We start from the raw sequence: 9688 nt of genomic DNA on the forward strand, positions 1-9688 counted from the left end.
ATGATAAAATCACTTAAACACAAGATTAAATTCAGGGATTTGAGAATAATGCAAAAAGTTAGGCATCATGTTCATGTTCACCCCCCCCACACTTAAGATGTACATTGCCCTCAATGTACAAAGATAGACTATTAAAAATAAAGAAAATCATAAGAGGGAAGGAGGTGGAACTCCCTGTTATATGGATGCGGAGCTTGATTCTAAGGCTAGAGTGTTTGGGGAAGGTGGTAGGTGCCACTGTTCTTGGCTAGATGAAGAAATTGGGCCATCGAACATGACACTCATTGGGTAGCGTTCCCTATTTGTTTCCCCATTCCATAAAATATTCCTAGTAGCTTTGCTTGGAAGTCTGTAGAATCATGAAGAGCTTATTAAAAGTTGGTGTGGAAGAGAGCATAGTGGGATTACTTGTCAGAAATACCAGAAAAATGAAGAAAGTAAAATTTATTAATATAGATATGTCTTTCAACAAAAAATAATAAATTTGAAATAATAATAAAAATAAAAATAAAAATAAAAAGATAAGAGGATTCAATGATCCTCGTCAGTAGGGTCCTCAGGTGGTGGTGCTGGATTGGCGATGTAAAAGTGTTAGCATAGCTGCTGCATCATGGCCTGCATGTCGTCCATCTGTCTATTACGTCACCGATCCCGCTCATGAATCATCTCGAACTGTGTAGTGCAATATTGCTCGAAGTGAGCGAGTCAGTCAGAAAGGTGTGCCAATGAAGCAGCCGCATGAACTGGTCGTTCCCTAGGTGGCGTGGTAGAAGGCTCCTCGTGCTGTGGGGGGACATCATCAGGAATTTCCTCAAGATTCTCCTCGTCAATGGCATGAGTGAGACGGTACTGAGGAGGATCGGTCCCACGTCGGCGCTTGATCATCATCATGTGTAACATAGTCGTGATGCCCTGTGGGGACATCTAACCTATCAGTGTAACCGCTGATGACTGGGCCACGGTGTTGAGGCGGCCGAAGTGTCTGGCAAGGCGTGTCACGTAGGGGCCGATAGAGATTACTCCCTTCTGATGCCGGTCTGATGGCGAATGGTGAAAGCAATGAAGTTTGCCAAGTCAGTCATGTGTGCGTTCGCCATGCACCATAAATAGTAAGCGTCGTGGGTATTGACGACGCCGGTGCTCTCTCTCTTTTTGGTTAAGGTGTGTGCCAATATGGCATAGAGATAGCGTAGGGAAGGGGCGAAAGCTGAGGTCTTCGAACCGCTAGGGTCGTAGGTGGAAGAGAGTGGTGCCAAAGCTTTCCAGCACAAGGAGGGAGAAATGTGGATATTGAGTGGTAGTGCATTCATGTCCTCCTCCTCCATAAACTCATCGGTGTAAAGTCCTAGAGTGACTCCAAACTCTGGGACACTCATCACGCGAACTAGACCGCCTAATCAGAAGTGAATAGTATCGGGGTCGTCATTGTTTGTCATCACCACCTATAAATGAAAAGTAGAGCATAATTCTAAAGTTAGCTCTAAATAAGTGGGCTCGGTAATAGCAAAGAACCGTTCCCATGGGTCTGTGGAAAAGAAGGTGTGGATGGCATCAGCTAGCTGGACTTGCTCCATGGCAGCCCAGTCGATACAGCGACCTGTAGTGAGGGGTCGCGCGCGTAGTATTTGAAATAGCTCCTCTTGCAAAGCTTGTCGAAACTCAAGGAATGGGTGCCGAACTTTAGCTGTAGCACGTACCGAGGAAGAATCCAGTCCCCTACGTCTCTTTAAGGATGGGATCGCGGCCTTCTTTCCTCTCGATAATGACATAATGGACCTGAAAATGTATAAGCATTGATATAGTAGGTCCATGATATGTTAACATTTAACGATATCAAGCGAGGGGTGAAAAATTCATATGATTATTCAGAAAAATTTACTGGAATCAAGGATGCATCATCAATTAAGCAAGAATCCTAAAACTAGTATATGCTATTTAGTAACTTTAACAATTCAAATATAGAAATACTAAAGAAAATTCCTAACTTATTTAGAACAAATTGGTGATATTAACAATATCTTTGTAAAGCATATAGAATACTAATGTAGCAACACAAATTGGAAAAACAAGGTTGAGAAAGTGAACCAAAGGCTATTGTAGGGTGGCGCACGGGCGTGTTGGTGGCGAGCACGGGTGTGTGGCGTGGGTTTTTAGCCGTGTGGAGGAAAAATGGAGGGAAAAGAGAGGGGAAAGAGAGGATTGATGCAGGAAAAGTGGATTTTAAGGTGGTTTGGGGGTTGGAGGAGTGAGAATTTGGGGAATGGTGGCTAGAATAGGGATTAGGATGTGGAGAATGGGAGATTTCGGCTAGGGTTTTGAAAGGTAGAAGAAAATGAACAGTGATTTTCTTAAATAGGGGAGGTACACACGGCCTAGGGCCACGCCCGTGCACTCTGAAAGTGAGCCCGTGCTTTTCAAATTTTGAAATTTAGGTCGTGCCCGGCTACTATCCTACGCCCGTGTGCCTTGGGCGTGTGTGGCACACTACCATATTGCATGGTCGTGCCTAGCCTTGTTCACTTCTCCCACGCCCGTGTGTTAGGGTACCACGCCCGTGTATTGTTGTCCACGGCTTCACGGCACGGGCGTGTCTCATGCCCGTGTCGAAGAAACAGAATTGAGCCTTGCCCCTGGCACACTCGTGTTTTTCCATTCCCACGCCCGTATTCACCTATCAAGTTCACTCACGGCCATGTTGCACGGCCGTGGGGATTTATCGCATCCTGTGTAACTCACGGCCATGTTGCACGGCCGTGGGGATTTATCGCATCCTGTGTTTTAGGGAAATCATGTCCTGCTTCCACACGGCCGTATCGTATGATTGTGTTTCTTTCCCTACTTGGCCACGGTTTTAGGCACACCCGTGTGCCTGGCCGTGTGGGTTGAAAAACTTTGTGATTCAAAGTTAAATTTAATTATTTAAAGTGTTAGAAACAAAAAAAATAAAAAAAATCAAAATATGTTAGTGCTCGGGTTGCCTCCCGAGAAGCACTTATTTATAGTCTAAGCTCGACTTACCTATCTAGTGAATGGTCAGGGTAGTTTGAGGAGTTTATACTCCTCATTCCTGCTATCAATCTTATCAAAATAAGGTTTTAATAAGGTGTTGTTTACCTTAAAAGTGCCGAACCTAGGATGACTCACCTCCACCGTACCGAATGGAAAAATGCTAAGTATCGTAAGAGGGATTTCCTCATTCGGCGTGATAGTGAAATGTAGGGGTCTGCAGCATCTAGTAAGACTCTATCACCAACCTTAAGTTGATTTGGAGAGGTATCGGGCTTATTTTGGCATAGTTTTGGTTTATCAAGTGTTCTTGGTTTGTGTGCTCGCCATTCATCTAGCTCCTCTATCCGTAGCCTTCGTTCTTCATGAATGTGTCCTTTATCATTGCTGGAACATGGCTCGCGAACTTCTTTGAAACTTAATTTCTGCAAGACAGGTTGTTTCATATTGTTAGTTTTAGTAGACTGGTGTGGACCATTACCTTTATTGTTCGATGTGATGCCAGAAGTACGAGCTTGAAGGGTGATCGTTTCGTCTCCCACACAGAGTGTAAGCTCACCTGTGCCAACATCAATAATTGTTTTAGCAGTTGCTAAAAAGGGTCTCCCTAAAATCAAAGGGGTGTTATTATCCTCCTCTATGTCTAGAACAACGAAATCAACGGTAAATATGAATTTATCTACTTTCACTAGTACATCTTCAATAATACCCCTAGGAAATCTTATAGTTTTATCTACATCTTCAATAATACCCCTAGGAAATCTTATAGTTTTATCTGCCAATTGAGTGCTCATCCTAGTTTGTTTAGGTTTCCCAAGACCTAGTTGCTTAAACATTTTGTAAGGCATGACGTTAATACTAGCCCCTAAATCAGCTAATGCATGACTTATATCTAAACTACCAAATAAGCAAGGAATTGTAAAACACCCTGGATCTTTCAATTTGTGGGGTAACTTATTTTGTAGAATAGCTGAGCAGACTGCGTTTAACTCCACATGTGACGCTTCGTCCAACTTCTGCTTATTTACTAAAAGCTCTTTTAAAAATTTCATTGCATTTGGCATCTGCGACAAAGCTTCAATAAATGGTAAGTCAATATGCAATTTTTTTAAAAGTTTGAGGAATTTATCGAATTGTTCATCTGAGCGATCTTTCCTTGTCGCGTTAGGGTAGGGCACACGAGGTTTATATTCGACAGTCACTAGTTTGTTTGTATTTTGATCTACCTCATCTCTCCCTTTGTTTTCCACTGTTTCTTGCCTCGGTTCTGGGTCAGGCTCAACGAATTCTTCGTCATTTTGGATATTAATTGTGTTGAGCTGTGCCCTTGGGTTAGGTTCAGTGTTACTTGGCAAGCTACCTTGTGCCATTTGGAGATTAGTTTAGAAAGCTGGCCGATCTGAGTTTCGAGCCCTTGGATCGATGCTTGTTGATTCTTAAGTGCTATCTCAGTGTTCTAAAAACGAGTTTCCGATACCGAAATAAACATTGAGAGCATCTCTTAAAGGTTTGGCTTCTTTTTTTGTTGATAAGGTGGCTATTGAAAACTCTGAGGATTTTGTGGCTTTTTGATTTCCTTGACCACCCCAGGAGAAATTTGGGTGGTTCTTCCAACCTGCATTATAAGTATTACTGTATGGGTTATTTTGAGATCTAAAGTTATTGTTACCCATTTAGTTGACTTGTTCCTCTTCGGTTGTAGGAGTGAAGGATTGATATTCTGTATGCACACCTTGTCCATTTGAGTCACACCTCATTACTGGGTGTACCTGTGTAGAACTAAGTAAACCGTCAATCTTTTTATTGAGAAGTTCTACCTGATTAGAGAGCATGGTAACTGAGTCGACGTTATAAACGCCGATTGTTTTCGTTGGCTTTGTCGTCATAACTTGCCACTGATAGTTCTTTAGTGACATCTCCTCTATAAATTCATAGGCATCTTCCGGTGTTTTATTATTGATGGTTCTGCCAGCAGCTGCGTCAACCATTTGCCGAGTCGAGGGATTCAGACCATTGTGGAATGTTTATACTTGAAACCAAAGCGGTAACCCATGGTGAGGGCACCTTCTTAGTAAGTCCTTGTATCTTTCCCATGCATCGTAAAGTGTTTCTAAATCCATCTGCACAAAAGAAGAGATATCATTACATAATTTAGCTATTTTAGCCGGCAGAAAATATTTTAGTATAAATTTTTTGGTCATTTGTTCCCAAGTAGTAATTGACCCTCGTGGTAACAAGTTCAACCACTGTTTAGCTTTGCTCCTCAATGAAAAGGGAAACAACCGAAGACGTATGGCATCATAAAAAATGCCATTGATTTTAAATGTATCGCAAAATTCCAGAAAGTTTGCTAAGTGAGCTTTGGGATCTTCATCCTACAAACCATCAAAGTGAACAAACTGCTATATCATTTGAATTGTGTTAGGTTTTAGTTCAAAAATATTTACAGCTACAGCAGGTCTAACTATGCCAGATTTAGTTCCTGTTAAAGAAGGTTTAGCATAATCATACATAGTGCGTGGAGCAGGATTTTGATTAGCCGCAATTGCAGGAGGTAGCTGATTGCCTTGATTTTCAGCTATCTCTTTGGTTGGGGGTTGAGTATCGTCTTCTTGCTCATTTTCCGTGTATTTTAAGCTGCGCCTTATTTCTCTCTGGTTTCTGCGAACTATACGATCGATTTCTTCGTCAAAAAGTAATGGTCCTGACGGGTTTCTTCTAGAAATCAACTATAAAAACCTGCCAAGAGAAAGAAAAATGAAATTAATTAATAATAATAATAATTAAATTAAATTAAATTGCAAGAAAATTAAATGGCTAAAGTAATAAAAATTTAGTGTTCCTAATATCTTAGTTCTCCAACAGCGGCGCCAAAAACTTGATCGCGTGATTCGTAACAAGTAATAAATATTTATAATGAAGATCAAACCTAGACTAACTATTATCAAGACAAAAAGGCAAGCGCACTTATCGAACAATAGTATAGTAATGGCAAGACCGGGATATCGTATCCAAGGGAACTAAAAGTACTAGTAATAACTATCTTTTTATTATTTAACCTAGAAATAAAGAGGGGTTGTTTATTAAATTGATTAACTAAAATAATTAACTAATTAAACTAAAGCAAATAGAAAATTTGGAAAAAGACTTGAAGAAGAGTAATTGATAAAGACGACACCCAAGGAGGAATCCACCTAGATTTTACTTGTTATCTGACTCTGAACCAGACGATTTATTCACTTGACTTGATCCGTGAGACTCCGTAACCTATATTATTATCTCTTTCGAGACTAATAATGTCTACCCTCAGTTGAATTAATTGAAATCTCTTTCTAATTAAAACCCCTAGGGAAGCAGTAAATCGATCTATGGACTCCCATATTAGGTTTCACCTTAATCCGGCAAAATCTCGTAACCCTATTTCTAGGCGTTCGATCAACTCCGCTTAATTATGCCAAATCTACTCTTAGACAGGGACTTTTGCTCCTCTGCATAAGCACATCAAATCATGAATTAATACCCGAAATTTTAACTCAAGCATTAAAAACACATAATTAAGAACAAATCAAGTATTTATCATACAGTTCAGATAATAATAACAATATCCATCATAGGTTTCATCCCCCTTAGGTATCTAAGGTGTAACACCCCAAACCCGGCCCAGACGTTATGACCAGATCCGACATGCCACATCGAAGCGTTCAAAACATTTTATATTGTTGATCCAGAAAAACTTACTTAGTGTTTTAAAAGATAATTTCATTATAGGTTAAAGTGAATGGAAGCTGTGCACCAGGTAGGAAACCGGAAAAGAAGTGGTGAGTCCATTGGACTGCTTGAGTACCAAGCTCCCTTCGGATCCAATCCTAGACATGCATACCGCCATTGCCACACCTTAACGTCATGGATATTTCTAGGAAACCGATTTGATTAAGTCATTTTTAGGAAAAGTGATTAATTTTGGAAAATACTTTCATTGCGGAAGCTTTGCTTGTTGTCGTGTTATTTTGAAATCAATTGTTGTTTTTGAAAACGCGCCCTAAAGCTATCCAATTTCAATAGTTAAAATAAGTAATACCTATCTTAGTACTACATATTAAAACCATCAAAGATAATTAAGCGGCCTTATTACATTTAAAAACCCAAAACTTCAAATGTAAATAAAAGGATGTCCAGTTCACCAGAAGAAAATCAGACTTTCAGAACGGGTGGCCACTCCGAATTCCCTCACAGCTCCAAGCCCACTATGGTTGGGGATTACCTGCGTGGATGAAAATAAAAAGGGTGAGTTTGGGGAAACTCAGTATGTAAATTAACCCAACCATAGCCTATATCAGCTCAAACCACAGAAATAGAATAAGTTGGCCTTAGCCCAGAACAGAATTCAGAATAAAGCCCATAGGCCCATAACAGAACAGCACAGATATTACATGTTTATGCAGAAACCCAACCAGATTCATCCATAACACCCCCGTACCAGCCTTACACCATGTGGGGAGACTACTCGGCCCACCCAACCGCTACACACCACAGAAATCGCAGAGAGGCTGCCAGCTATTGTGACGAAGTCACCAGATACAGATATTGTGGTAGAGCCACCATAACAGATATATGTGGCAGAGCCACCAGATTAGATAATTGTGGCATAGCCACCAGGACAGATATATGTGGCAGAGCCACCAGATCAGATAATTGTGGCATAGCCACCAGGACGCTTCCTCCATAGTATAACCCAAGTTCCCATGCAACAGATATATAATCATGGCATACATCATACAGAATCAGATCGTCATGCTTTTTAGTCAAAAGTAACCCTAGGGGTGTAATGGTAATTTTGCATACATAGGGGTATTCAAGTAATTTAACTATTCTTAAGGTTTTCATACATAACATAGCCATTTACGTACGATCAGAAACACTTACCGCGTTTTCTTAAAAATTTGGGCCCGTTGGCCCATTATCCCGTTTTTGGCCCATTAAGCCCAAAAATATCGAAATGCACAGAATCGCGCACTCTGCAGTCTTATCACTTTAATTTACCATATAGATCAAACTATTAATGTAATGAGCATTCACACACTCGCAAGATCTCAAAATACCAGCTTTTCATCTTGTGCCGATCTAGTCTATAAGAGGGTGTTAGTTACACACCTGTTTGCGACGATATGCTGACGAGATCCACACACTAACCGCCTACAATTGGATTACTAACACGTTAATCTAACTATTCAGATACGAACTATGTATTAACCCCTTACAATATTCGGCCAACCACACCTACAGATCAGAGTAAGCTTATAAGAAATCAATAAGCAACTCATTAACAAATTTTTGTCAGTGTTTACCACATAATCATAATTTCACTGCAAGCTGTCTTCCTGAGCAACAGTCACTAAATCATTTATAACTGGAGCTACGAAACTCCAAATCAAGTGCCATTAATTTTCCCTGAAAATAGACTCATATATCTTCTATCCATAAAATTTTCATAATTTTGGGTTTAGCCAATCAATACCAGATTTTTCTCAAAGTTTCCCATGTTTCACTGTTTGACTAATCTGACCACTCTTCATTACGAATCAAATTTCTCATTGTACAGAATTCAAAATATGTTCTTGTTTATTTCATTTGAAACTAGACTCAATAAGCTTTAATTAAATAGTTTATTCAGCTTCTAATTCATCTCCCACAATTTATGGTGATTTTCCAAAGTCACGTTACTGCTGCTGTCCCAAGCAGATTTATTACCAAATCACTCTTTCACACATACCCTGTATGCATGTTATTTAAACATGTATATCACCAATCAATCATCACATATCTATGATTTTACTTAAGTATAATCTCCATTTCATCATTTTAAAGCACAACATGTTAGCCTATTTTTTTCCCTTTAGCATCTAAGGCACATGCATGCTCATTTGTTTGGCTCAACTTCACCTATCTTCCATTTTTCATCAAAAGAACATGAAACAACAACCATTTCCTTCATTTTAATTCATGACTAAATGCTCACAACACAACTAAAAACCAAAATATGCTTCAAGAGTTAAGGTAGAATCAAGAAGAACTCATGAACATCAAGATAGAAGCAAACTACCATGAACTTACCTTCAATTTTCTTCCCCAAGTGACCAAACATTCAAGAGCTTTCTCCTCTCCTTTCTCTTCTCTAACTTTCGGCTATGATGAACAAAGATGGATAAAACTTTGTTCTTTTCACCCCTTTTTCTTTTAATAAAAATTCATATTTCATCAATTTAATTCTTTAATACAAAAGACATGAAATGCCCATCATGGAACATTTACCTAACCCATTATCAATTTTTATCAATTTGTACCATAAATTATGGATATCAAGTGCACATATTGTCTACAACAACATGATGGCCGGCCACTTCTTGTAAAATGGGAGGTTTGACATGCAAATCCTCCTATTTTGCACTACTATTTATTTGGCCACTACAAATTATCCTATAGCATTTTCAAACATTTTCACATAAGTCCTATTTCATAATTTCACTCACAAATGACAAAATCAAAGCATGAAATTTTGCCAACATTCACAGAATTCCCGAAAATTGGGGCGTTACATAAAGGGTTTAGTTCATAATAAAATAAGAGTACATCTCAAAAGTATGAAAATAACAAAATATAAAGAAAACTCTAAAACCCCCGACGG

At 39.4% G+C, this 9688-nt stretch overlaps 1 non-coding gene across 1 annotated transcript; it reads left to right on the forward strand.

Moving 5' to 3' along the window:
• Positions 1–5052: 5052 nt before the first annotated feature.
• Positions 5053–5159, forward strand: LOC121210629 (small nucleolar RNA R71). Its single transcript, XR_005905743.1, has one exon. It is a non-coding gene; the product is annotated as a small nucleolar RNA R71 (small nucleolar RNA).
• The last annotated feature ends 4529 nt before the right edge of the window (positions 5160–9688 follow it).

This window comes from Gossypium hirsutum, chromosome A11 (assembly GCF_007990345.1).
Source record: "Gossypium hirsutum isolate 1008001.06 chromosome A11, Gossypium_hirsutum_v2.1, whole genome shotgun sequence".
NCBI lineage: Eukaryota > Viridiplantae > Streptophyta > Magnoliopsida > Malvales > Malvaceae > Gossypium > Gossypium hirsutum.